Consider the following 27,056-nt stretch of genomic DNA (forward strand, 5'->3'; position numbering starts at 1 on the left):
CGTTGCTGCCCTGAGTAGGTTCATCTTCAAATATGCTTAGCGCGCCCTCCCCTTTTTCAAAGTTTTGAAAAAGGCGGGTCCAGTAAAATGGACTCTGGAGGTAGAGGCAGCACTGCAAGATTTGAAGAGGTACCTCTCCTCCGCGCCAATACTAGTCGCGCCTAAACCACGGGAGCCATTGCTGCTGTACTTAGCAGCAACGAATCAAGTGGTCAGTGCTGCGCTGGTGGCATAGAGGGAACTTGAGGGAGAAGCAGCAGTTGCAGCAGAGCCGTCGGATGGCGAGCCGGGGTCCTCCCCGGCAGAGCCTGACGCCGGCAAACCAGAACCCCCGGCAATGCCCGGTCTCGGCGAGGCAGAGTCTGAGCGGATGGGCGAAGTGGGACAGAAGAAGAAGATGGTGCAACACCCAATGTATTTTGTCAGTTCCCTCTTGCAGGGGGCTAGGTCAAGATATTCTGGAATGCAGAAGCTGCTTTTCGGCCTCCTCATGAACTCGAGAAAGTTGCGCCAATATTTTCAAGCGCACGAGATCACCGTCGTCACCCGCCTCCCTTTGCAACGGATTTTGCACAACCCAGATGCGACAGGGAGGATTGTGGAGTGGGCATTGAAGCTGTCGAGCTTTGGCCTCAGGTTTGAAAGTACTTCAATGATCAAGAGCCGAGCTTTGGCAGAGTTCATATCAGAGTGGACCGCAACGCCCGACGAGGAGCTTCAAGAGACCACCCTTCCCGGCAAGGAGACGAGCAGTGAGTGGATTATGTACTTTGACGGAGCTTTCTCACTCCAAGGTGTTGGTGCTGGCGTACCGAGGGGCCCACAAGGTAGGCCCCCCCCTAGGGCGTGCCCTCCACCCTTGCCGCCGCCTCGTGGCTCTTCTGACTTGCACTCTAAGTCCCCTGGGTGTCTTCTGGTCCAAGAAAAATCATCATGAAGTTTTATTCCGTTTGGACTCTGTTTAGTATTCCTTTTTCGCGAAGCTCAAAAACAAGGAAAACCAAAACTGGCACTGGGCTCTAGGTTAATAAGTTAGTCCCCAAAAATAATATAAAATAGCATATGAATGCATATAAAACATCTAAAACAGATAATATAATAGAATGGAACAATAAAAAAATTATAGATACGTTGGAGACGTATCAATGCCCTCTGGCGTGCTTATCTTTGGGCTGGTTGGCGTGCTTATCTTTGGGCTGGTTGCGACAAGGTCACGGGTAGGAAATGTAAGGTCAACTGGGATCAAGTTTGCAAGTCAAAGCTGCATGGTGGTCTTGGGATCCTAAATCTTTAGAAGTTTGCGGGTGCTCTCCGTCTTCGTTGGTTGTGGTTTGACTGGCAGGACCCGATCAAGCCTTGGTCGGGCTTGGGCACCCCTTGCGACAAGAATGATCAAAATATCTTCACGTCGGCCTCCAAGGTTCAGGTGAGCGATGGTCTTCGTGCCACTTTCTGGGAGTCAGCTTGGCTAGATGGCATCAGGCCAAAAGATATTACTCCCAAAATTTACGACATCTCCAAAAGAAGAACTCTTTCGTTCATAAGGCATTGCTCAATGGCTTCTGGATCTCCAGGTGAATGTTGCCTCAAGCATCACCTCTGAGCGCATCGTCCAGTTTGTTGCGCTTTGGGAAAGACTCACCCACATCTAGTTAAACCCAGACATGCCAGATTCCATCACTTAGAAACTCACTACTGATGGCCACTACTCCGCAGCCTCAGCATACAGGGCTCAGTTTCTTGGCTTGGTGGACACGGATATGAATCAAAATTTGTGGAAGAACTGGGTGCCCCCAAAGTGTATGTTTTTCGCTTGGCTTGTTATCAAAAATAGAATTTGCACGGTTGACAGACTCCACCGCCGTGGGTGGACGAATTGCAATCTCTGTCCGCTATGCCAACAAGTTCAGGAATCGGCGGCCCACCACCTTTTCCAATGTCGGTACACCATTCGAGTCTGGGCATGATCAAAGGTTGGCTTGCACTTCATGATGTTCGGCCCGATGAGTGGATTGTTCTGGACTCGGTTAAGGATTGGTGGAGTCAGAATGGCACAAAGCAAACTCCGTCGAGAAGGCCGCCTATCTCACTGATGATGCTCATCTCTTGGGTAATATGGAAGGAACGAAATGCTAGAGTTTTCCGCAGCACTCCAGTTCCAGTGGGAGTGTTGGTCGCTAAGATCAAAGAGGAGTGCTCTCTTTGGAGCTTTGTGGGAGCAAAATATTTGAGTAACATTATGCCGCGAGAGTGATGTGTTGTATTCTAGCCTTTGGCCTTATACTGTAAAACCCTTCTCTCTTAATCAATGAAAATGGCAAATATTTTGTCTCGTTAAAAATAATAATTCTCAGGTACTAAGAAATGGACCCAGAAACTCGACTCATTCAATTTATGTATTGGATGATACGCCAACACATCTCCATACATCCTTGATAAATACTGGTGCCATCACCTTCACAAAACGGGAAAACAAATTCGATGAGGCCTCGTTTTTTTACGCTGTCAAAGAAGTACTACATGTCAACATGAATCACAAAGCACCCTGGTCTTGGATCCTTCCTCCTCCTCCGACTCCCTTCTTTTTCCCTGATCATCTACCGGTTTATTGTCTGGTCAGTACTCAAGTAGTATCCTTCACGGTAATGCCCCGGTACCTCATCTCACACAACTCCATCCTCCCCTCACATCTACAAGTACTTCAATCCCCAAAAGCTCTTAGCCCGTTATGTCATGGCCCTCATGGATCCTTTCCTCTCACGAAACTCCTCAGCTAAAAATAAAACATCAATCTGTTTGTAGTATTCAGTAGTATCTTTCACGGTAATGCCCCGGTACCTCATCTCACACAACTCCATCCTCCCCTCACATCTACAAGTACTTCAATCCCCAAAAGCTCTTAGCCCGTTATGTCATGGCCCTCATGGATCCTTTCCTCTCACGAAACTCCTCAGCTAAAAATAAAACATCAATCTGTTTGTAGTATTCAGTAGTATCTTTCACGGTAATGCCCCGGTACCTCATCTCACACAACTCCATCCTCCCCTCACATCTACAAGTACTTCAATCCCCAAAAGCTCTTAGCCCGTTATGTCATGGCCCTCATGGATCCTTTCCTCTCACGAAACTCCTCAGCTAAAAATAAAACATCAATCTGTTTGTCTACGTACTTGTTTAAATCAATTTTTTCAGGAGCGAAGTTGAAGTTGGGCCAAGGGTACCTCTCGTCGCTGTGTACCTCTGGCAAACGGCCCAGGTTACATGTCAAGTTTGGCCCGGGAGCTCCTGTTCGGCGCCTTAAGCGCCCGAAGCAGTGCGTTGTTGGGCCGGCCCGTAATGAGAAAACGTGGTGATCACAAAAAGCTAGAATAACGCAAAAAAGATACCTGCTCCTGCAATCGAACTCGCGAGCTCGCGAAGCCAAGGCTTGTTCGACCATAGGTGGCCACCACAGCCAATTGTCACTTGTGATTTTAAATAGCGGTAACTGTACATGAACTAGCATTCCCACGCTATTTATTTATCATTTAGTTTATTTATTTATTTTTATAAAATCGTGAATATAAAAGTTCATCGATTTTGAGACAAAATTTCAAAAACTTCTAAAAAGTTCAACGATTTTGAGAAATAGTGCATCATTTCTGAAGAAAAGTTCACAAACTTTAAAAAGTTCACAGATTTGGAAAAAAACTTTATGATAAAGTTGAAAAAGTTCATCGTTTTCAAAAAAAAGTTCATCATTATCAAAAAAGTTCATGGGTTTTGACAAAAAGTTCACCGATTCTGAAAAAAGCTCACCAATTTGAATGAAAAATTTCATCAATCTTGGAAAAAGTTCATCAAATTTGGATTTTTTTACCAAATTTGAAAAAGTTCATTAATTTTGAAAAAAAGTTCATAAAATTTGTAAAAAGTTCTCAAAAATTGAAAAAGTTCATCGAATTTGAAAAAAAAATTGTCAAAATTTTAAAAAGTTCATCGAATTGAAAATTGTTCATTAAGTTCGAAAAATAGTTCATCAGTTTGAAGAAAAAGTTCATTGAATTTAAAAAGTTTGTGCATAATTAAAATAGAAAAATGAAAAGAAAAGAAACAGAAAAATAAAGAAAAATAGAAAATACAAACAGGGAAGAGAAAAAAGAAAGAACAAAAAGGGCGAATGGGAGAAAGTAAACATACCACGTGTGTTGTCCCAGGTGGTTACCGCATCTCGCCCTGAGCCAAGAGATCGCGTATTCGACCCACTCTTTTTCCAGTTTTTACAGAAACAGTGAAGGAAACCAACTGGGCCGGCCCAATCGCGGCGGGGGGACGTGCGCTGCAGGCGCCCGTTAGCCAAATAGGGTTTGCCGTTCGGCTTGTACCCAGTCGCGGCGCTCCCGTGAACGAGACCGACAGGAACCGCGAAGCGCGCCGGCGGCCGCCCAGATCCCCGCCGCGCAGCTTGCCGCCGCGTTCGACGAGGGAGCCGGAGAAAGTAAACATACCACGTGTGTTGTCCCAGGTGGTTACCGCATCTCGCCCTGAGCCAAGAGATCGCGTGTTCGACCCATTCATTTTTCAGTTTTTACAGAAACAGTGAAGGAAACCAACTGGGCCGGCCCAATCGCGGCGGGGGGACGTGCGCTGCAGGCGCCCGTTAGCCAAATAGGGTTTGCCGTTCGGCTTGTACCCAGTCGCGGCGCTCCCGTGAATGAGACCGACAGGAACCGCGAAGCGCGCCGGCGGCCGCCCAGATCCCCGCCGCGCAGCTTGCCGCCGCGTTCGACGAGGGAGCCGGGGCAAGCAAGCCTGCCTATAGCATATAGAGAGAATTGTTCGGGGATGCGGGCCAGTGGCGCGGCAACGTCGCGGGTAGTGCAGCGGACGCGCATCTCTACGACGACCCGGATGCCGCCGCCATCCCGGCGCGCCTCGACCTCCCGCTTCCACGGCGAGAAGGTCGACGCTCATGCGCCTCCACGCCCTCATCTAGCAGGGCTTCTACGTCGCTCACCTCTTCCCGCAGGTCCCGCTAGCGCTCCACTCCTCGTCTCGTCTCATCTCATATCACGCCGTAGATTCCGGCGACTGAATTGCGTGTGTGTGCTTGCAGCGCAGGCGGTCAAGAACGTGCCGGCATGGTTGATCGAGGTGAAGAAGCTCGTCCACCTTTACCTGTTCCACCACGCCGAGAAGTAAGCTCAGCCCCCCTTCCTCATCTGCACTCCTCCCTGCCTGTGATAAGAAGCCAAATCCTAACTAGATTCGTCTGCAATTTTTTTCCCTGTGATTAGTCGAACCAAATGCTAAGTAGATTCGTTTGCATGTTTTTCCTGCATGTGATTAGTCGAGGCAGATTTGAGCTAAGTGGGAAATTAAAAAAAACAATCTCTTCTTTATCAAAATCAAGTTCTTTGGATGCTTGGACCATGAAATTGCTGTCATTGCAATTTTGATATGTTAAAATATAATCTTCTGATGTTGTGGACACTTGCATTTCACACTTGTGCACAATCTTGATTCTAGACGTGAGTAATCCTATCGAACAGACATGATGCGTTTTTATTCAGGCAAACTATTTTGTTTGAGGAAGTCTGAAATCTGTATAATGCTTCTATAGTGAAAAACTTCTGTCTGCGTTCAGCTTAGTGCATTGAGTGAAAAACTCGACAAAATTAAATCATGGCCGTGGGTAATCTTAGTCCTACTCTCCTGAACAGACTTGATGCTTTGCACTCGGAGTTTAGAAATTAGAATGTGATGTTGTAATTTAGTTGTCTGAAAAAGTCTGAACCATATGCATTGTTTTTCTAGCGAGGAAACTGCACTTGTCCCCAGTATAGGAGGGAGGCTGATGGCTAACTACTGAGTATTCATTAGAGTGAGATAGTATATCTCACAAGATCTAATCAGTGCACCGTGCTTGCATGTTGTGTGCAATAATATAGGTAGCATATATGACTTTGGTATGATGCTTGATTGTGAACTTTATATATTGCTTGATTATCCTGGTTTTGCTGCTCATGTGTGGCTTGTGTGATCGCCCCAATGCAGGTTTAAATCGGCGTGTAAGTGAAGGTGTATTTCTCCTTCACGCCTTCGACGTCGACCCCCTTCCCCTTGGTGTAGTACTGTTTAATCAGGCAGACCCGTTCTGGCCCACAATGCCATTTCTCTTTTTCTAAAATCCAGGGTACTTCCAAAATTCATCGAAAATTTCCCTCTTTACTATGATACTACTTCTGTAAATTTTGGAGCCCTTTGCACATATTGTTTATTGATTGTGTGTTATTTTTTTTCCAATGAGTAGAAATCAATATCTTTCAAAAGATTCAAGGACGTTCGAGGAGTGACCAAAACCATTGAAGACTTTGCTGAGCGAGGCAAGCAATCTACTTTGATCATTTTGAACCCATATTTGCATTACACTTATAATTAATTTTCATGCATAAAGTATTATTTACTAGTATTGCTATGTTAAGTAAATTAGCTAGGGTTTAGCTATGCCATATGTCCTTAATATTGAACACCCTTTGACATTCTTATGCTAAGTTAATTAGCTAGGGTTTAGCTATCCTCTATGTGCTTATTATTGACACCCTCCTTTGACATTCTTAAAACCCCTCCTTTCTAACCATGTGGTGGTCACAAATAAATGTGCGTCATATGTGCAAGTTTAATAGTAATGCTTAGCCATGCTAGTCGTGTAAATCATAGGACTTGGGAAGAATCTTTATTACTCATAAATGTTTTACAAAAACCCAAGGGTGTCACTAATGCCCATGGGATGATTCTGAAAATACGGTTTTACAAAATGGAGATGAAGTGGAGATTTAGTTAGGTGATTGTAATCTTGACGAGATAGTCAAAGATGTTCGGTGGATTATGAAAATTTATGTCTAGTAAATGAGCACGGTGGTTATTATATTGGTGGATAAATGGATCTTTAATAAACTTGAAGCAATTTGGGTTTAGTTAGGCGATTATGATCTTGAACCAAATTTTATGGTGGATTACGAGATTTTGATGCAGTTCATTGTGATCTTGAGGAGATAGTCAAAGATGTTTGGTGGATTAATTAATCTTGGATAATTTGGATTTAGTTAGGTGATTGTGATATTGAACCGTGTTTCATGATGGATTATGAGATTTTAGGTGGATTTAGTTACGTGATTTAATCTTGAGAAGATAGTCTAAAATGTCCGGTTGATTATGAGAGTTTAGGTATGGTAGATGAGCATGATGATTATTATATTGGTGGATAAATAGATCTTTAATTTTGTTTGGAACATTTTGGATTTAGTTAAGTGATTGTGATCTTAAACCAAATTTTACGGTGGATTATGAGGTTTTGGTTGGAATTAGTTAGGTGAGTGTGATCTTGACGAGCTAGTAAAAAATGTTTGGTGGATTATGTGAATTTAGGTCTAGTAGGTGAGCATGGTGGTAGTTATATCGGTTAAGTAAGTAAATTTTTAGTAAACTTGAGAAAATTTGAATTTAGTTAGGAAATTGTGATCTTGAACCAAATTTCATGGGGGATTATGAGATTTTAGATGGATTTAGTCAGTTGATTGTGATCTCGAGGAGATACTCAAAGATTTTTGATGGATTAATTAACCTGGAACAATTTGAATTTAGTTAGGTTATTGTGATATTGAACCGAATTCCATGATGATTTATGTGATTTTAGGTGGATTTAGTTAAGTTATTATGATCTTGAGAAGATGGTCAAAGATGTTAGGTGGATCTTAAGATTTTAGGTCTAGTACATGAGCATGGTGACTATTGTATTGGTGGATAAATAGACCTTTAATTTAGTTTGAAACAATTTGAATTTAGTTAGATGATTGTGATCTTTTAAGCAAATTCACGATGGATTTTGATGTTTCGGCTAGATTTAGTTAGGTGATTGTGATCCTGACGCGATAATCAAAGATGCTCGATGGATTATGTGAGAATTTATGTCTAGTAAGTGAGCAAGGTGGTTATTGTATTGGTGGCTCAATAGATTTTTAACAAATTTGGATTTAGTTAGGCGACTGTGATTTTGAACCAAATTTCATGGTGAATTACAGGATTTTAAATGGATTTAATTAGTTGATTGAGATCTTGAGGAGATAGTCCAAGATGTTCGGTTGATTAATTAATCTTTTTTTAACACAGTACATACGCAAGCGCTCATACAAACGAGCATACACTCATCCCTATGAACGCGCACACACACACCCTATCCCTATGAGCACCTTCGAGAGACCGAGCCAGGATATCGTCTTGAGATTTTACGAAGATGCCGTAGGTGCCTTTTAGTCGACGGGAACAATTTGAAGTTAGTTCGGTGATTGTGATATTGAACCAAATTTCTCGGTGATTTATTTGATTTGAAGTGGATTTAGTTAGGTGATTGTGTTTTGAGAAGATAGTCAAAATGCTCGATGGATTATGAGATTTTAGCTATGGTAAATGAGCATGGTGATTATTATATTGGTAGATAAAAAAATGTTTAATTTAGTTTGGATCAATCTGGATTTAGGTAGGTGATTGTGATCTTTTAACCAAATTTTACAATGGATTATGAGGTTTTGGTTGGATTTAGTTAGGTGATTGGGATCTTGACGAGCTAGTAAAAGATGTTCGGTAGATTATGTGAATTTAGGTCTAGTAGGTGAGAATTTTGGTTATTATATTGGTGGATAAATGGATTTTTAGAAAACTTGGAAAAATTTGGATTTAGTTAGGCGATTGTGATCTTGAACCAAATTTTATGGTGGATTATGAGATTTCTGATGGATTAGTTTGTTGATTGTGATCTGAGGAGATAGCTAAAGATATTCGGTGTATTAATTAATCTTTAACAATTTGGATTTAGTTAGGTGATTGTGATATTGACTAATTTCTCTGTGATTTATGAGATTTCAGTTGGATTTATTTAGGTGATTGTCTCTTGAGAAAATAATCAAGGATGTTTGGTGGATTATGAGATTTTAGGTCTAATAACTGAGCATGGTGATTATCATATTGGTGGATACACAAATATTTAATTTAGTTTGAAACTGTTTGGATTTAATTCGGCGGTTGTGATCTTTTAATAACCTAATTTTACGGTGGATTATATGGTTTTGGTTGGATTTAGTTATGTGATTGTGATTTTGACAAGCTAGTAAAAGATGTTCGGTGGATTATGTGAATTTAGGTCTAGTAGGTGAGCATGTTGATTACTATATTGGTTGGATAGAGATGAGGGCCACACAAGTGACTCAAGGCGATGATGCCACTAGTGAAAATAGTTGGTAAACAAGGCAAAGAGGAGAGAATGGGGATAGTGGCAGCAAATGGACTTTGATCCAGCATCCCACGTGCCTGTGCACTCTTCGTTCCCCGCTGTTCGGCTTGGTGTTCTTGTCCTGTTTGCGGATTTTGTGTCACGCACTTGATTAAGCATCGCACGTTCTCCTAATGTGTGCCCTTGGCCTTGACGATAGGTAGCGCCGTGTTCTCGGGCGCGTCCCTTGGGTAAAATTCAGGTATGCGTCGATTTTCCGAGCTCTTGCTCACCATTGGTGGTACTTAAGCGTGTGGTCATGGTGTCGCCCAACAAGGGAACACGGGATGTGGGATCAAGACAGCACACATAGCAACCCGTCACCAGGCAACGGACGCCCGTCCGGACTTTCTGGGCGCGGAGGTGGACACAAAGGTGGATGTTGAGCTCCATAGCAGTCTCAATAGTGTGCTTATCAGTAAGAGCAACACAAGCAAGAAGATCCTGGATATACTCCTCTTAGGAAATAAAGAAGGCATTAGAGGTAGAAGAAACCTCAATCTCAAGGAAGTAGTGACTTCTTTAGTAAATACGGAGCAATTTGGATTTAGTCAGGTGATTGTGATCTTAAACAAATTTCATGGTGGATTACGAGATCTTTCAATGGATTTAATTGATTGTGATCTTCAGGAGATAGTCAAAGATGTTCGGTGCATTAATTAATCTTGAACAATATGGTTTTAGTTAGGTGATTGTGATATTGAACCAAAATTCTCTATGATTTATGAGATTTTAGTTGGTTTTAGTTAGGTGATTGTGTCTTGAGCTGATAATCAAAGATGTTTTGTGGATCATGAGATTTTAGGTCTAGTAGAGGAGCATGGTGATTATTGTATTGGTGGATAAATATATATATTTAAATTAATTTGGAACAATTCGAATTTGGTCAGGTGATTTTGATTTTTTAGCCTAATTTTATGATGGATTATAAGGTTCTTGTTGGATTCAGTTACGTGATCGTGATTTTGACGAGGTAGTAAAAGATGTTCGATGAATTATGTGAAATTAGGTCTAGTAGGTGAGCATGCTGATTATTATATTAGTGGATAAATGAATTTTTAATAAATTTGGAACAATTTGGATTTAGTTAGACGATTGTGACCTTGAACCAAATTATATGGTGGATTATGATATTTTTACGGACTAGTTAGTTGATTCTGATCTTGAGAAGATATTCAAAGATGGTTGGATTAATTAATCTTGAATAATTTGGATTTAGTTAGGTGATTGTGATATTGAACCGAATTTTACGCCGGATTATGAAATTTTAGGTGGATTTAGTTAGGTGATTGTGTCTTGAGAATTGTCAAAGATGTTTGCTCGACTATGAGATTTTAGGTTTAGTAGATGAGAATGGTGATTATTATATTGGTGCATAAAATAGATCTTTAATTTAGTTTGGAATAATTTTGATTTAGTTAGGTGATTGCTATTTTTTCAAACAAATTCACGGTGGATTTTGAGGTTTTGTTGGATTTAGTTAGGTGATTGTGATCTCGACGAGTTAGTAAAAGATGTCTGGTGAATTATGTTAACTTAGGTCTAGTAAGTGAGCATGGTGGTTATTATATTGGTGGATAAATGGTCATTTAGTAAACATGGAGCAATTTGGATGTAGTTAGGCTATTATGATCTTGAATAAATTTCATAGTGGATTACAAGATTTTCGATAGATTTAGTTAGTAGATTGTGATCTTGGGGAGATGTCAAAGATGTTTGGTGGATTAATTAATCTTAAACAATTTGGAGTTGGTAATGATTGCGATATTGAACCAAATTTCTCTGTGATTTATGAGATTTTAGTTGGATTTAGTTAGGTGATTGTGTCTTGATATGATAATCAAAGATATTTGGTGGATTATGGATTTTAGGTCTAATAACCGAGCATGGCGATTATTATATTGATGGATGAGCATATATTTAATTTAGTTTGAAACGGTTTGGATTTAGTTAGGTGATTGTGATTTTGACAAGCTAGTAAAAGATGTTCGGTGGATTATGTGAATTTAGGTCTAGTAGGTGAGTATGTTGATTATTATATTGGTGGATAGAGATGAGGGCCACACAAGTGACTCAAGGCAATGATGCCACTATTGAAAATAACTGGTAAACAAGGAAAATGAGGAGAGAATGGGGGTAGTGGCAGCAGATGGACTTTGATCCAGCATCCCACGTGCATCTGCACTCTCCATTCCCCGTTGTTCGGCTTGGTGTTCTTGTCCTGTTTGCGGATTTTGTGTCACGCACTTGATTAAGCATCCCACGTTCTCCTAATGTGCGTCCTTGGTGTTGACGATAGGTAGCGCCGTGTTCTCGGGCGTGTCCCGCGGGTAAAATTCAGGTATGCGTCGATTGTCTAAGCTCTTGCTCGCCATTGGTGGTGTTTGAGTGTGCGATCATGGTGTCGCCCAGCAAGGGAACACGGGATGTGGGATCAAGACAGCACACATAGCAACCCGTGACCAGGCAACGTCGCCCGTCCGGACTTTCAGGAAGCGGAGGTGGACACAAAGATGGATGTTGAGCTCCATAGCAGTCTCAATAGTGTGCTCATCAGTACGAGCAACACGAGCAAGAAGATCCTGGATATACTACTCTTAGGAAATAAAGAAGGCATTAGAGGTAGAGGAAACCTCAATCTCAAGGAAGTAGCGACTTCTTTAGTGAACATGGAGCAATTTGGATTTAGTCAGGCGATTGTGATCTTGAACTAATTTCATGGTGGATTACGAGATTTTTCAATGGATTTAGTTGATTGTGATCTTGAGGAGATAGTCAAAGATGTTCGGTGTATTAATTAATCTTGAACAATATGGATTTAGTTATGTGATTGTGATATTGAACCAAATTTCTCTGTGATTTATGAGATTTTAGTTGGATTTAGTTAGGTGATTGTGTCCTAAGTTGATAATCAAAGATGTTGTGGATCATGAGATTTTAGGTCTAGTAGAAGAGGATGGTGATTATTGTATTGGTGGATAAATAGATATTTAAATTAATTTGAAACAATTTGAATTGGTCAGGTGATTGTGATCTTTTAACCTAATTTTACGATGGATTATAAGGTTTTGGTTGGATTTAGTCAGGTGATTGTGATTTTCACAAGGTAGTAAAAGATGTTCGATGAATTATGTAAATTTAGGTCTAGTAGCTGAGCATGTTGATTATATATTGGTGGATAAATAAATTTTTGATAAATTTGGAACAATTTGGATTTAGTTAGGCGATTGTGACCTTGAACCATATTTTATGGTGGATTATGAGATTTTTATGGATTAGTTAGTTGATTCTGATCTTGAGAACATATTCAATTGGATTAATTAATCTTGAATCATTTGGATTTGGTTAGGTGATTGTGATACTGAACCGAATTTTACGCTGGATTATGAGATTTAAGGTGGATTTAGTTAGGTGATTGTGTCATGAGAATATAGTCAAAGATGTTTGCTGGACTATGAGATTTTTGGTTTAGTAGATGAGAATGGTGATTATTATATTGGTGGATAAAATAGATATTTAATTTAGTTTGGAACAATTTTGATTTAGTTAGGTGATTATTATTTTTCTAACAAATTCACGGTGGATTTTGAGGTTTTGTTGGATTTAGTTAGGTGATTGTGTCTTGACCTAATAATCAAAGATGTTTTGTGGATCATGAGATTTTAGGTCTAGTAGAGGAGCATGGTGATTATTGTATTGGTGGATAAATAGATATTTAAATTAATTTGGAACAATTCGAATTTGGTCAGTGATTTTGATTTTTTAGCCTAATTTTATGTTGGATTATAAGGTTCTTGTTGGATTTAGTCACGTGATTGTGATTTTGACGAGTTAGTAAAAGATGTTCGATGAATTATGTGAATTTGGGTCTAGTAGGTGAGCATGCTGATTATTATATTAGTGGATAAATGAATTTTTAATAAATTTGGAACAATTTGGATTTAGTTAGACGATTGTGACCTTGAACCAAATTATATGGTGGATTATGATATTTTTATGGACTAGTTAGTTGATTCTGATCTTGAGAAGATATTCAAAGATGGTTGGATTAATTAATCTTGAATAACTTGGATTTAGTTAGGTGATTGTGATATTGAACCGAATTTTACGCCGGATTATGAAATTTTAGGTGGATTTAGTTAGGTGATTGCGTCTTGAGAATAGTTAAAGATGTTTGCTGGACTATGAGATTTTAAGTTTAGTAGACGAGAATGGTGATTATTATATTGATGGATAAAACAGATCTTTAATTTAGTTTGGAACAATTTTGATTTAGTTAGGTTATTGCTATTTTTTCAAACAAATTCACGGTGGATTTTGAGGTTTTGTTGGATTTAGTTAGGTGATTGTGATCTCGACGAGTTAGTCAAAGATGTTTGGTGAATTATGTTAACTTAGGTCTAGTAAGTGAGCATGGTGGTTATTATATTGGTGGATAAATGGTCCTTTAGTAAACATGGAGCAATTTGGATGTAGTTACGCTATTATGATCTTGAATAAATTTCATAGTGGATTATAAGATTTTCAATAGATTTAGTTAGTAGATTGTGATCTTGGGGAGATGTCAAAGATGTTTGGTGGATTAATTAATCTTAAACAATTTGGAGTTGGTAGATGATTGCGATATTGAACCAAATTTCTCTGTGATTTATGAGATTTTAGTTGGATTTAGTTAGGTGATTGTGTCTTGAGATGATAATCAAAGATATTTGATGGATTATGGATTTTAGGTCTAATAACTGAGCATGTCGATTATTATACTGGTGGATGAACATATATTTAATTTAGTTTGAAATGATTTGGATTTAGTTAGGTGATTGTGATTCTGACAAGCTTGTAAAAGATGTTCGGTGGATTATGTGAATTTAGGTCTAGTAGGTGAGCATATTGATTATTATATTGGTGGATAGAGATGAGGGCCACACAAGTGACTCAAGGCAATGATGCCACTACTGAAAATAACTGGTAAACAAGGAAAATGAGGAGAGAATGGGGGTAGTGGCAGCAGATGGACTTTGATCCAGCATCCCACGTGCATGTGCACTCTCCGTTTCTCGTTGTCCGGCTTGGTGTTCTTGTTCTGTTTGCAGATTTTGTGTCACGCACTTGATTAAGCATCCCACGTTCTCCTAATGTGTGTCCTTGGCCTTGACGATAGGTAGCGCCGTGTTCTCGGGTGTGTCCCGTGGGTAAAATTCAGGTATGCGCCGATTGTCTAAGCTCTTGCTCGCCATTGGTGGTGCTTGAGCGTGCGGTCATGGTGTCGCGCAGCAAGGGAACACGGGATGTGGGATCAAGACAGCACACATAGCAACCCGTGACCAGGCAACGGATGCCCGTCCGGACTTTCAGGAAGCGGAGGTGGACACAAAGATGGATGTTGAGCTCTATAGCAGTCTCAATAGTGTGCTTATCAGTACAAGCAACACGAGCAAAAAGATCCTGGATATACTCCTCTTAGGAAATAAAGAAGGCATTAGAGGTAGAGGAAACCTCAATCTCAAGGAAGTAGCGACTTTTTTAGTAAAACATGGAGCAATTTGGATTTAGTTAGGCGATTGTGATCTTGAACTAATTTCAAGGTGGATTACGAGATTTTTCAATGCATTTAGTTGATTGTGATCTTGAGGAGATAGTCAAAGATGTTCGGTGTATTAATTAATCTTGAACAATATGGATTTAGTTATGTGATTGTGATATTGAACCAAATTTCTCTGTGATTTATGAGATTTTAGTTGGATTTAGTTAGGTGATCGTGTCTTGAGATGATAATCAAATATGTTGTGGATCATGAGATTTTAGGTCTAGTAGAGGAGGATTGTGATTATTGTATTGGTGGATAAATAGATATTTAAATTAATTTGAAACAATTTGAATTGGTGAGGTGATTGTGATCTTTTAACCTAATTTTACGATGGATTATATGGTGCTTGTTGGATTTAGTCAGGTGATTGTGATTTTGACGAGGTAGTAAAAGATGTTCGATGAATTTTGTAAATTTAGGTCTAGTAGGTGAGCATGTTGATTATATATTGGTGGTTAAATGAATCTTTAATAAATTTGAAACAATTTGGATTTAGTTAGGCGATTGTGACCTTGAACCATATTTTATGGTGGATTATGAGATTTTTATGGATTAGTTAGTTGATTCTGATCTTGAGAACATATTCAAATATGTTTGGATTAATTAATCTTGAATCATTTGGATTTGGTTAGGTGATTGTGATACTGAACCGAATTTTACACCGGATTATGAAATTTTAGGTGGATTTAGTTAGGTGATTGTGTCTTGAGAATAGTCAAAGATGTTTGCTGGATTATGAGATTTTAGGTTTAGTAGATGAGAATGGTGATTATTATATTGGTGGATAAAATAGATCTTTAATTTAGTTTGGAACAATTTTGATTTAGTTAGGTGATTGCTATTTTTTCAAACAAATTCATGATGGATTTTGAGGTTTTGTTGGATTTAGTTAGGTGATTGTGATCTCGACGAGTTAGTCAAAGATGTTTGGTGAATTATGTTAACTTAGGTCTAGTAAGTGAGCGTGGTGGTTATTATATTGGTGGATAAATGGTCGTTTAGTAAACATGGAGCAATTTGGATGTAGTTAGGCTATTATGATCTTGAATAAATTTCATAGTGGATTACAAGATTTTCGATAGATTTAGTTAGTAGATTGTGATCTTGGGGAGATGTCAAAGATGTTTGGTGGATTAATTAATCTTAAACAATTTGGAGTTGGTAGATGATTGCGATATTGAACCAAATTTCTCTGTGATTTATGAGATTTTTGTTGGATTTAGTTAGGTGATTGTGTCTTGAGATGATAATCAGAGATATTTGGTGGATTATGGATTTTAGGTCTAATAACTGAGCATGGCGATTATTATACTGGTGGATGAACATATATTTAATTTAGTTTGAAACGATTTGGATTTAGTTAGGTGATTGTGATTTTGACAAGCTAGTAAAAGATGTTCGGTGGATTATGTGAATTTAGGTCTAGTAGGTGAGCATGTTGATTATTATATTGGTGGATAGAGATGAGGGCCACACAAGTGACTCAAGGCAATGATGCCACTACTGAAAATAACTGGTAAACAAGGCAAATGAGGAGAGAATGGGGGTAGTTGCAGCAGATGGACTTTGATCCAGCATCCCACGTGCATGTGCACTCTCCGTTCCCCGTTGTCCGGCTTGGTGTTCTTGTCCTGTTTGCGGATTTTGTGTCACACACTTGATTAAGCAGCCCACGTTCTCCTAATGTGCGTCCTTGGCCTTGACGATAGGTAGCGCCGTGTTCTCGGGCATGTCCCGTGGGTAAAATTCAGGTATGTGTCGATTGTCTAAGCTCTTGCTCGCCATTGGTGGTGCTTGAGCGTGCGGTCATGGTGTCGCCCAGGAAGGGAACACGGGATGTGGGATCAAGACAGCACACATAGCAACCCGTGACCAGGCAACGGACGCCCGTCCGGACTTTCAGGAAGTCCGGACTTTCAGGAAGCGGAGGTGGACACAAAGATGGATGTTGAGCTCCATAGCAGTCTCAATAGTGTGCTCATCAGTACGAGCAACACGAGCAAGAAGATCCTGAATATACTCCTCTTAGGAAATAAAGAAGGCATTAGAGGTAGAGGAGACCTCAATCTCAAGGAAGTAGCGACTTCTTTAGTAAACATGGAGCAATTTGGATTTAGTTAGGCGATTGTGATCTTGAACTAATTTCATGGTGGATTACGAGATTTTTCAATGGATTTAGTTGATTGTGATCTTGAGGAGATAGTCAAAGATGTTTGGTGTATTAATTAATCTTGAACAATATGGATTTAGTTATGTGATTGTGATATTGAACCAAATTTCTCTGTGATTTATGAGATTTTAGTTGGATTTAGTTTGGTGATTGTGTCTTGAGATGATAATCAAAGATGTTTTGTGGATCATGAGATTTTAGGTCTAGTAGAGGAGGTTGGTGATTATTGTATTGGTGGATAAATAGATATTTAAATTAATTTGAAACAATTTGAATTGGTCAAGTGATTGTGATTTTTTAGCCTAATTTTACGATGGATTATAAGGTTCTTGTTGGATTTAGTTACGTGATTGTGATTTTGACGAGGTAGTAAAAGATGTTCGATGAATTATGTGAAATTAGGTCTAGTAGGTGAGCATGCTGATTATTATATTAGTGGATAAATGAATCTTTAATAAATTTGGAACAATTTGGATTTAGTTAGACGATTGTGACCTTGAACCAAATTATTTAGTTAGACGATTTAGTTAGGTGATTGTGTCTTGAGAATTGTCAAAGATGTTTGCTCGACTATGAGATTTTAAGTTTAGTAGATGAGAATGGTGATTATTATATTGGTGGATAAAACAGATCTTTAATTTAGTTTGGAACAATTTTGATTTAGTTAGGTGATTGCTATTTTTTCAAACAAATTCACGGTGGATTTTGAGGTTTTGTTGGATTTAGTTAGGTGATTGTGATCTCGACGAGTTAGTAAAAGATGTCTGGTGAATTATGTTAACTTAGGTCTAGTAAGTGAGCGTGGTGGTTATTATATTGGTGGATAAATGGGCCTTTAGTAAACATGGAGCAATTTGGATGTAGTTAGGCTATTGTGATCTTGAATAAATTTCATAGTGGATTATAAGATTTTCATTAGATTTAGTTAGTAGATTGTGATCTTGGGAAGATGTCCAAGATGTTTGGTGGATTAATTAATCTTAAACAATTTGGATTTGGTAGATGATTGCGATATTGAACCAAATTTCTCTGTGATTTATGAGATTTTAGTTGGATTTAGTTAGGTGATTGTGTCTTGAGATGATAATCAAAGATGTTGATGGATTATGGATTTTAGGTCTAATAACTGAGCATGGTGATTATTATATTGGTGGATGAACAGATATTTAATTTAGTTTGAAATGATTTGGATTTAATTTGGTGATTATGATCTTTTAACCTAATTTTACGGTGGATTATAAGGTTTTGGTTGGATTTGGTTAGCTGATTGTGATTTTGACAAGCTAGTAAAAGATGTTTGGTGGATTATGTGAATTTAGGTCTAGTAGGTGGGCATGTTGATTATTGTATTGGTGGATAAATAATTATTTAATAAACTTAGAAAATTTTGGATTTAGTTAGGCGATTGTCATTTTGAACCAAATTTTATGCTGGAGTATGAGATTTTTGATGGATTAGTTAGTTGATTGTGATCTTGAAGAGATAGTCAAATATGTTCGGTGTATTAATTAATCTTGAACAATTTCGATTTAGTTAGGTGATTGTGATATTGAACCAAATTTCTCTGTGATTTATGAGATGTTAGTTGGATTTAGTTAGGAGATTGTGTCTTGAGAAGATAGTCAAAGACGTTTGGTGGATTATGTGATTTTAGGTCTAATAGATGATCATGGTGATTATTATTTTTGTGGAAATGAATCTTTACTAAATTTGGAACAATTTGGTTTTAGTTAGCCGACTGTGATCTTTAACCAAATTTTATGGTGGATTATGAGATTTAGTTTGGCTCCGCTCCACCTCTTCCTCAAGGAGCATGTTTAGTCCGGTGGTGCGGCGGCTCGTGCGGCGTGCGGTGGCCTTGGAAGATGGGCGCCGACACCTGCTGCTTGTGCACAATGGTGACTTCACGCATCTCCTGTGCCCCACAACCCTCTCCTTCCCGGCATAGGAGGAGCAGGAGCAAGGATGCCGAGGCGGTTCAGGTTTGCCTCCACCTCCGCTCTCCTCCCTGCTCTCACTCTTGTCTCCCTTTTTTTCTCATTCTGCAGCTTTATTCAAGCATATATTTTAAATTGCTAGGTATTCCAGGTAGTTAGCTTATCTATGGACTACACCTACATTTGATGTTAGAATTCTGATACTAATTTATGTTCTTGTTGCATAGATGAATGTGTTAAGAGTTATAATATAAGTCATGTACCCCTTTGTATTTATCCCGTTGTATAAGGGGTTTCCTGCATATGTTTCACACCTGTACATGTATATATATATATCGGCCTATGGCCTCATGGGAATACAAGTTGCATATTCCTAACATGGTATTAGAGCCCTAGGGTTTTTTTTCGCACGTGCAACTCGTGCTCTTCGATCCAATTTCCGGCGTCGATTGTCGCTGCTCCTCTCTTCGGCCGACTGCTGCTGCTCATCTGTGTACGCACAACCACAACTCTCCTGATCGCCGTTGTGTTCGTCCGCACCCGATTCTCCGCTGGCCGCTGCTGCCCCGATCCATCTGCCTGTCCGGATCGGGTCGCGCCCTCCAGATCGGGTCGCCTCGATCCACTCCCCGCCTGCTGGGTCACCCGCCGCAGCCCAAGACGTGCCGTCTGAGGTGTTCGTCCGCTGCTGCCGTTCTCCAGCCCCAGCTCTTTTCCCCGATCGACGGTGCCGGCCTCGATCTCCCAGCAGCGCCGATCTCCCGCTCGAAGCTGCTCCGTCGCCAGCGCTCTCTCTCCCACTCGGATCCCGTCGCTAGCGTCCTCTCCAGCGGACGCCCGATCCAGTTTCCAGTCGCCAGCGCCGGCCCGATCAGGTCGCCCGATCCACCAGTATCTCGCGCCTGATTCTGCTGTTCCCGCTCTGCTGTCGCTGGTGCTCTCGTCGGTTCTCAAAAAAAAAATGTCTGCTGCAACGGGCTATGTTGCTGTCCCTCGCTGTCCGGTGATCTTTGATGGTACCAACTACACCGAGTTTACTGGCTTCATGCGCATTCACATGCGTGGCATCCGTCTTTGGGGTGTTCTTTCTGGCGAGGTCTGCTGTCCGCCACGTCCAGTTCCTCCGGTGGCCCCTACTCCGCCAACTCCATCGGTTCTTCCTATGGATGCTAATCAGGCCGCCAAGGATGCGGCTAAGGTTGCTGATGAGGCTGCTGATCGTGCTTATGATGAGAGGGTTTTGGCTTATGAGGAGGCTCTTCAGACGTATCATGGTGCTCTGTCTGTTTACACCCAGTGGCTTGATGATGATGCTTGTGCTGCAGCTGTTCTCACTGCTAGTGTTCTGCCTTAGTTTGCTTCTGAATTTCTGGGTCTTTCTACTGTCTTTGAGATGTGGACCCGTCTTCGTGAGCGCTATCAGCCCTCTGGTGATGCCTTATACCTCTCTGTGATCCGTCAGGAGCATGCTCTTCAGCAGGGTGACTCCACTGTTGATGACTTCTATGCACAGAGTTCTGCTATCTGGCGCCAGCTTGATTCTCTTCGTAGTGCTGGGTGTCGTACCTGCCCCTGTTGCCAGGCTGTCCAGGCCAATTTGGAGTTTCATCGCGTCTATGAGTTCTTGTCTCGGCTCCGTAAGGAGTTTGAGCCCCGGCGTGCTCAGTTGTTTGCTCGTGGCCGTATTTCTCTCATGGAGGCGCTTTCTGAGATTCTGCTGAGGAGACTCGCTTACGTGGTGCTGGTTTGCTGGAGGTTCCCTCTGTGCTCGCTACTCGTGCTCCTACGCCACTTGCTCCACCGGCCCCTTCTCGCTCGAGTGCTCCGCCGCTCTTGCCCACTCCTTCTGGAGGCTCAGGTCGCCCCCGTCCACATTGTGCCTATTGCAACAATGATGGTCATCTTGAGTCTCAGTGCTACACGAAGAAGAAACACCTGCGCAAGGCTCGATCATCATCTTCAGGGACTTCGTCATCTACCTTGACAGCTTCAGCCATTGCTTTGACTGAGCAGGATATTCTGAGACTTAAGCGTCTGCTCGAGGCTTCAGGTTCTTCCTCGACGGGTACTGCCGGTTCTGTGACTGATGCTTCCCGCACTGAGCAATCACCCTCTACACAGTCAGGTACATCCCCCTGGGTTCTGGACTCTGGAGCTTCTTTTCACATGTCTTCTCATTCTTCCACTTTGTCCTCTCTTCGATCACTGGAGTCTCCTATTCATGTCTTCACTGCTGATGGTACTCCACTTTCTGTTGCTAGTAGAGGCAATCTTACTACTCCTTCTTATTCTGTTCCTGATGTTGCTCATGTTCCTCGACTTACCATGAATTTGTTTTCTGCTGGTCAACTTACGGATTCTGGTTGTCGCGTCATCCTTGATGTTGACTCTTGTTCTGTCCAGGACCGTCACACGCACACTCTGGTTGGGGCTGGCCCTCGCCGCCGTGATTCTCAGGGTCTTTGGGAGTTGGACTGGCTTCATGTTCCTTCTGGTGCTTTAGCTTCAATGACCAGTTTTATTGCTAAATATTTTTCCCATTGAAAGTGTCAAAGAATATACAACTTGGTATGGAGAAGTTTTCTTATGGGGAATTAAAGATTCCTGTATGCAGAACTATTTGGGCTCCCGCAGCTGTATCAGTTGGTTTTAGTTCTCAGATTTTTACTTTGCTTTTCTTGGCAAAAAGTTGGATGTATGAATCTGAGATCTGGACCTCAAGTTCACTACTTTTCTTTTCATCTGCAGTCGCGAGGAAGAGTAGGAAGATCAGGCAGAGAGGGTTTTACATACCTCTTCCACACTGACAAGTCTTTGCTTTTCAGGATTGCCATGGTTTGCTGCTGCTGTAATGCTTTCATTTTCTGTTGTTTTGTCACTTTGTTAAACTTTGTTCTCTTATTCTGATGCTATGGTTTGTGATGGCTGGATGAGATTTGTGGTGAAAAGTCTCCTTTATTTTGTTTACCTACAGATCTTGAATGCACGATTGATAATTTTGCTGGATAGGTTAGAAATCTAAATAATAGACATTTTAAAGGATGTAGTTGGTAAACATGGAAAGCCAAGAAAAATATATAGCTTACTTACAGTGTTGTTTGATCCATCGCTCTGCGGCAGGCTCACTGATGGACTTGAAGTATGCCTAATCTTGGACTGCATTTATTGCCTTTTGTTGGTCTGCTTCTTTTATTCTATATTTAGGGGGTTCTAAGCTATTGAATTAGGAAGCATATAGTTTATCCATTTGAGACCCGCTTCAGTCTGTTGGCTACTGCAGGGAGCTTTGGATGGTGGTCTTGGTATTCCACACAGTGACAAGAGATTTGCTGGCTTCAAGAAGGATAAGAAGTAGCCGGGCGCTGAGATTCACCGCAAATACATCTATGAAGGTCATGTTGCTGACTACATGAAGGTGAGTTCCATTGCCCTCGTGGTATTATAATGCCATTTCTTCATTCCCTAGGGTTGTCGTTGTTGTATACATGAATTCTTTCTGGAAGATATATCTGGGCCCGATTCACCCATATAAAGTATCCTAAAGCAAGTGTACTTTCTTCTTATTTCTGAAGCAGCTTACTGAATCTCGTTTTAACTTCTGCCCTACCCATATTTCAGTCAATAGCTGATGAGGAACCTAAGAAGTACCAAACTCACTTCAGTGAGTACATCAGGAAGAATATTGCGGCCGATGACATGGAAGCACTGTACAAGAAGGTTTATGCTGCCATTTGTGCTTATCCTACCATGGCAAGATCAACTAAGGAACCTCCAAAGACGCACAAGAATTGGATATATCTTGCTGTTTATTAAAGTCAAACAACTGATAATGAAGTTTATCAATATATAGTAATGGGTATAAATGTTTCCTCATACTCATGTAGTCCGTTCATTCCTAAACTATATGTTCTTCTTTTGTTAAAACCTTAAAATATTAAGATGTTACGGTAAATAAATTCCTTCAGAATCAATAATAGAAAAGTTCTGCTATGCAATAAGATACAGTTGTATGCAAAAAATAATCTTGTATTATATAGTTATATATCAAAACTATGGATTTTCTATGCACTTCCTGCGATCATTAATGTTCATTGTCTTTCTTCGGATTTTGTTGGGCACCTGCGGCAAGCGGTGTCAAACACGACGGACGCTGCCAGGTCCGCGTCAACATCGTGCTCACAGAGCCTGTCCGCTGCGTTGTGTTCTCCATTTTGCAGTGCATGGTGAACTACACGGCAAAGTTCAGCTGCAGTTCCTCTATTTTCTTCCTACTAAGAGCCCTGACGATTTGTACTACTTGGCTGCAAATTTGTGCCGTTTGCATCACCAGACGGATAGTGGTAAGAATGCAGCAGCAAATCCAATAGTAGGTAATCGTGACAGTATTTCACCACCAGTAATCTTGCTGTCTTTTATGGTTGCAGGTTTGTTCTTCTGGCATTATTCATGTTTCTCATCATAGCCATACTGAATGATGCAGGTGGCATACCTGAATTTATCATATGAATTATGACTTTATGAGCTTGCTTGGCTACTGACCTGCTGTTTTGGAAGGGCGTCCTTTTACCAGAGCTATGGATTTTATTATGCTCCATTTCCTTCAGGTCTTTTATCGCTCCATCCTTGATTTATCTGAGTCCATTGGGGTTGCTCATGAATTACAGAATTTAGGCTTACAGTAAGATGAACTTCCTTGAGAATCAATAATAGAAAAGTTTTGGTTAAGAGCAATTTCCAACGTGTCGTCAATTTTGTTTTTCTGATGTTTGGGTCTTGGCTTGTATGCTTTGTTTGCCTATATGCTCTGTTCTCCTTTTGTCTTGGTCTGAATTCATGGATTTTGAAGCATTTTGAAGCACTGAATTTGTTTTTTTTGCCACGCCTTACAGGAATGTGATTTCATGATGAATTTTTGCAGGCACTTAGAACTTTTGTCAATGTTTCTCCCAAAAAAAAATTGGAATTTTTTGAATTTTTTTTGATTTTTTTTTCGATTTTACTGTTCATGCGGGAGCATATGAGCTTGGGTGCAGAATGGACTTTTCGCGCATTTTTACGCAGAACTGAAATTTCACAGAAACTACACTAAACTGCATTGAGATTATTGAAAAATGTTAATTAAATGTTAAATGGATAACTTTGTGATAATCTACACCATATCTTTATGGACTAGGACCAATCAAAACAACATGCAGGAATTGTTCATCCTCATGGAACCAAAAAACCATCCATCCATTTTCACTGCAAGTCAACACTGTACTGAGCTTTCCCTGTCCATACACTTCCGAAATTGAATGCCAGATTGTTAAATACTGACCAAGATAATGATATTGAGAAACAAATTACCTCACCCTCAGCTCTTTCTGATTCGTTTTTTGCTGCTGAACTATTGCTGTCGGCTGTCGGAGTGCCTTTGCTGCTTGGGGTTCTTGCTTAACTTCCGCCTGCTGTGGATGCCGCTTTGTGCTTGAGTTCTTGCTTAACTTCCGCCTCATGTGGATGCCGCTTTGTGTTTGGTTCTTTCCTTCTTGCTGCTGGTGTCACTGTCTTATTGCTGGCCAGGGGCATGATATCTAGGGCAGCAGCCAATCCTCCACGGGTGAAGTGAAGATTTATGTTTGTTACTGGTAGGATCAAGTACTCTACCAGGTCTAGGGCGTAGGTGGTAAGAGAAGGATGGAGGGAGACGTGGCGAGGATCGGGCGCGCCGGCGGCAGGGCGCCGTCGCGGCTAGGAGAAGGGCGGCGGCTAGGGCTGTTGGCGGCTAGGGTTCCGGCTCCTCAGGGAGCCGGGCAATAGGAGATAATATTCTTCTTATTGCTTGCCTTCAAAAAGAGTCTTACAACCTATATTTATATCCTAAATAACTTGTAGAAGAATCAACCTAAGATAACTTGCCTAATCTGAAAATAAAAACTAAGATAACTTGCGGGCCTAAGCCGGCCGGCCATAACACTTCTCCCCGCCTGCACAAACAGCTCGTCCTCGAGCTGCAAGGTGGGGAAGCGCTTGCTTGAACTCTTTGAGGTAATCAACCAGCGTCAAACACCTTCTCGACATCTGGGGCGGCCAGGTCAGCGGCGACGACGTCCTCCGGAATGTAGTCTGCCACCTCCAGGTAGAAGAGTCGCGGGCAGGCGTGGCCGGGCTTGTAGGGTTTGTTGCAGTTGAAGCACAACCCTTGGCGGCGACGCTCGAGTATCTCAGCTGGGGTGAGCCGGCGGAACGGGCGCCCCGCGGTCGCGGCGAGGGGTGCCGCAGAAGCCTGCACAGGCCGACCCTGCGCGGAATCCGGTCCGAGTAGCGACCCAGTAGTCTAGGACGGTGATTCCTGCTGGATGGCCACCGCGCGGCACTTGAACGCGCGGGCGTAATACATGGCTGACTGGAGATCCTGGGGTCCCCGAAGCTCCACGTCCATGCAGATATGGTTCGGTAGACCGCCCACAAATAACTCGGCGCGCTGAGTGGCGGAGACGCCCGGCGCGTGGCACGCCAGGGCCTGGAAGCGGTCGACGTAGTCCTGCACCGTGGATGTGAAAGGTAAGCGGCCGAGGGCCGCCAGTCGGCTCCCGCGGATAGGAGGCCCGAACCGGAGGAGACAGAGCTCCCGGAAGCGCTCCCATGGTGGCATGCCGCCCTCGTCCTGCTCGAGGGCGTAGTACCAGGTCTGCGCTGCGCCTCGAAGATGATAGGACGCGAGCCAGGTGCGATCCGAAGCGAGCGTCCGCTGCCCTCGAAAGAATTGCTCGCACTGGTTGAGCCAGTTGAGGGGGTCCTCCGTGCCCTCGTAGGTGGCGAAGTCCAGTTTGGCGAAGCGAGGGGGTGTCGGCTCGCTGTGCCCGGGGGCGGCCGTAGTTGCCGCCGGCGCGTATGGGTCGGGAAGCGCCGGGGCGTAGTTCGCCGAGCTGGAGGGGTGATCAAACCGCAGGGAGGGCGTCGGGTGTTCCGGCGTCGTGGAGTAGACCGGCCCCGAAGACGAGCCGGTCGCCCAAGCGGGGATCGGCGATGGTGACGGTGGAAACTGCACCTGGTGCAGGGGCCGACCCGTAGCCCTGGGCGCGGGTGGTGGTACTGTCGATGGCGGCGGCGCCTGGTGGAGCTGCACCGGCGCCTGCGGCGTGGGGGCCGGCGGTGACGCCGGAAGAAGCTGCTGGGTCTGGCCTGCTCCGAGGCGCCGGTGCCCAGGTTAGGGCTGGGCGGGGCCAGTGGAGGACCCTGCTCCGAGGCCGCTGGAAGGTAGGGCGCGACGGAGGACGGCGCGGCCGGCGCGGTCCAGGTGGGCCACTATGGCCCCGTGGTGGCGAGAAGTGGCGGGGCTGCCGGCACGATCTGCGGCTGCCACTGCGCCCAAGGCGGTGGTGCGGCCACTGGGGCGGGGAGCGCCGGGTAGCCTCCGGTGCCGAGTACCACGGAAGCGCCTGCTGACCCGCGGCCATGGCTGGATGGAGTCCGGTGATGGCCCCCGGTGCCGAATACCACGGAAGCGCCTGCTGACCCGCGGCCATGGCTGGATGGAGTGGTGGGGGCGGCCCGTACGGACCTGCCAGGTAGAGGCGGATCCCTTGAACCGCGGTGACGAGGTCGTTGAGGACGCCCGCCATGGCCTCCGGCGTGAACTGTTGCGGCTGCGGGGGAGGTGATGGCGGCGGCGAGTGTTGGACGGGGGCCTGTGGCTGCCCTTGGCCCGGCGTGGTGCCGGGTGCCGTTAGGACCGGCGCTGAGAGCGACACAGTGGTGCCCGCCGAGAGCGAGGCCGTGACGCCCGGCGCAGAGGCGGCGGTGGTGGAGGAGTTGGCGGGCAGCGGTAGTGGTGGCGGTGGAATTGGCGGAGACATGGTCGAAACCCGGTTACCTGATACCCGGCGTGGTGCCAGGTGCCGTTAGGACCGGCGCTGAGAGCGACGCAGTGGTGCCCGCCGAGAGCGAGGCCGTGACGCCCAGCGCAGAGGCGGCGGTGGTGGAGGAGTTGGCGGGCAGCGGTGGTGGTGGCGGTGGAATTGGCGGAGACATGGTCAAAACCCGGTTACCTGATACCAAATTGATAGGATCAAGTACGCT

At 42.9% G+C, this 27,056-nt stretch overlaps 1 long non-coding RNA gene across 1 annotated transcript; it reads left to right on the forward strand.

The window, feature by feature from the left end:
* The first annotated feature begins 4,651 nt into the window (after window positions 1–4,651).
* Window positions 4,652–22,985, forward strand: LOC125549572. Its single transcript, XR_007301395.1, has 7 exons — window positions 4,652–5,008; window positions 5,096–5,177; window positions 6,037–6,175; window positions 6,293–19,040; window positions 21,744–21,830; window positions 22,276–22,410; window positions 22,614–22,985. It is a non-coding gene; the product is annotated as an uncharacterized LOC125549572 (long non-coding RNA).
* The last annotated feature ends 4,071 nt before the right edge of the window (window positions 22,986–27,056 follow it).

This window comes from Triticum urartu, chromosome 1 (assembly GCF_003073215.2).
Source record: "Triticum urartu cultivar G1812 chromosome 1, Tu2.1, whole genome shotgun sequence".
Classification (NCBI taxonomy): Eukaryota; Viridiplantae; Streptophyta; class Magnoliopsida; order Poales; family Poaceae; genus Triticum; species Triticum urartu.